The sequence below is a fragment of the Eriocheir sinensis genome, chromosome 24 (genome assembly GCF_024679095.1).
Source record: "Eriocheir sinensis breed Jianghai 21 chromosome 24, ASM2467909v1, whole genome shotgun sequence".
NCBI lineage: Eukaryota > Metazoa > Arthropoda > Malacostraca > Decapoda > Varunidae > Eriocheir > Eriocheir sinensis.
The window spans coordinates 13,094,231-13,096,730 of record NC_066532.1 but is presented as its reverse complement, the minus strand read 5'-3'; the positions used below and the strand labels follow the sequence as shown (position 1 = coordinate 13,096,730).

At 43.8% G+C, this 2,500-nt stretch overlaps 1 protein-coding gene across 5 annotated transcripts in view; it reads left to right on the top strand.

The window, feature by feature from the left end:
• LOC127002863 (zinc finger protein 628-like) overlaps positions 1-2,500 on the top strand; it is a 21,138-nt gene that overhangs the window by 5,791 nt on the left and 12,847 nt on the right. The gene's annotated exons all lie outside the window — the stretch shown is intronic.

Below are 2,500 nucleotides of genomic sequence, written 5' to 3'. Positions count from 1 at the left end.
AAGAATGAGGAGGAGGAGGAAGAAGGAGAAGAAGAAAAGCATGATAGAGAGAAAGGAAAGTTAAGGAAAAAGAAAATGAGGAAGAAGAAGAAGAAGAAGAAGAAAAAGAAGAAGAGGAGGAGGAGGAGGAGAGGTTGTTTACAAATATGGAGGTTAAAGGGAGTGAGCAAGTTCATTGAGAGATAGCGTTACGACCTCTCTCTCTCTCTCTCTCTCTCTCTCTCTCTCTCTCTCTCTCTCTCTCTCTCTCTCTCTCTCTCTCTCTCGATTAAGAAATAACAAAAACAAACAGAGAAATGTCATAACCTTATTTTTTTTTCTTCCTACTCTTCCTCCTCCTCCTCCTCCTCTCCTCCTCCTCCTCCTCCTCCTCCTCCTCCTCCTCCTTTCATTCGTCCTTCTCTTTTTTTTCTTCCTCGCCTCTTACGTCCATGCCTTGATTTCTCCTCCTCCTCCTCCTCCTCCTCTCATCCGCCCACCTGCCTATCCACTGTCCCTCCCTCCCTCCCTATCTTTATCTTCTCTCCCTCTCCTCTCTTCTCCTCCTCTTTCTTTCCCTTCTCTCTTTTCTTCTTTTTTTTCCTTTCCCTCCTCTCCCCTCTCTTCCTCTCCTTTCCTCCCCTTCCCTTTCCCTCCTCTCTCCTATTCCTTCCATTTTCTTGCTTTCCTTCCCTTCCCTCCTATTCCTTTCTTTCTCCTCTCTTCTTCCCTTCCCTTCCCTTCCCTTCCCTATCAGTGGGTCTTTCCAACGGATATGAGGAGATTTTGTGTCCTCTCTCTCTCTCTCTCTCTCTCTCTCTCTGTTATTATTTTTCTCTCATTTTTTAGTCTGTTATTCTCCTCCTCCTCTACTTTTTCCTCCTCCTCCTCCTTCTCTTCCTCCTCCTCCTCTTTCTCTTCTTACTTTTAACTCTTATTGTTTCGTATTATCTTTATTATTTTGTTTATATTTATCTTTATCTCTTTTATTTCCTATTTGTCTCTTCTATTTCTACCACTACTACTACTACTACTACTACTACTACTACTACTACTACTACTACTACTACTACTACTACCTTCCTTACCCTTTCCCTTCCCTCCCTTCCCTTCCTTCCCTTCCCTTCAGCCCATGATTGTGGGTTTGCAGAAGGAAGGGAAAGATAATGAAAGCTATTGAAGGATGGATGAGGAAGAGAGGACGGTCAGCGGAGGAAGAGGAGGAGGAGGAGGAGGAGGAGGAGGAGGTGGTGGTATTGTGGGTGGTGGAGGAAAATGAAAATGTGGAAACTGTAAAGGAGGAGAAGATGTAGAGGAGGAGGAGGAGGAGGAAGAGAGGATGGTCAGCGGAGGAGGAGGAGGAGGAGGAGGTGGTGTGGGTGGTGGAGGAAAATGAAAATGCGGGAACTGTAAAAGAGAGAAAGATGTAGAGGAGGAGGAGGAGGAGGAGGAGGAGGTGAAAATGGAGGAGAAAAAGAATATGGACAAAGGAAAAAAAAATGAAAGAGGAAACGAGCGAACGAGAGAGAGAGAGAGAGAGAGAGAGAGAGAGAGAGAGAGAGAGAGAGAGAGAGAGAGAGAGAGAGAAACAATGGGTGTAGAGGTGATATCTGTGGGTGGGAGGAACGCTTTTATCTATGAGAGAGAGAGAGAGAGAGAGAGAGAGAGAGAGAGGGCGGAAACAGGTTGATAAGGAGTCACTTAATCTCTGACACATTGTTGGTCTGTCCCTTGCATCACCACCACCCACCCACGCCTGATACACGCCTCCCCCCCCTCCTCCTCCTCCTCCTCCTCCTCCTTCTCAAGCAATTCAACCTCATTACGCTGGAAAAAAGAGACGCTTACGGGGAGAAAATGATTGAGGTTTTGGGGCGAGTGGAACAGACTTTATATCAAAATTTCAATTGTATCGTACCATATTCCGTACCGTACCATACCGTAGTGCCAGCCTTGGGTCATGTTGTAAGTGTAAGTGTACCGTAGATACATTCAAGAAGAGGTTGGGTAAAGTCCTGGACAGTGAGGCTTGCAGGAGCTGCCTTGTTTAGCCCTACCGGCCTCCTGCAGACTCCTTACGGGCTTATGGTCTTATGTAACCTTGGTCTTTCTCTTTCTTTCCTCATTTTCTCTTTCCTTTTTTTCTTTCTTTCTTGCTCTTCTTCGTCTCCATCTTTTTCTCCGTCTTCTTCTTCTTTTTCTGTTTCCTTTTCCTATTTCTTTTTTCTCTTTTTTCCTTTTCCTTTTCCTTTTCTTCTTTTCTTCTTTTTCTGTTTCTTTTTCCTTTTTTTCTTTTTCTTCTTCTTCTTCTTCTTTTTGTTTCTTTTTCCTTTCTTTCTTTTTCTTCTTCTTCTTCTTCTTCTTCTTCTTCTTCTTCTTCTTCTTCTACTTCTCCTCCTCTCAGTTTCTTGTTATTCATCCTGACAATTGCTGTAACATCGATCACTTATTTTTTTATTAACAACAAATCAAAACAAGAACTAGAAGCAACAGTCTGTCAATTCAAGCAAGGCGACGTAAT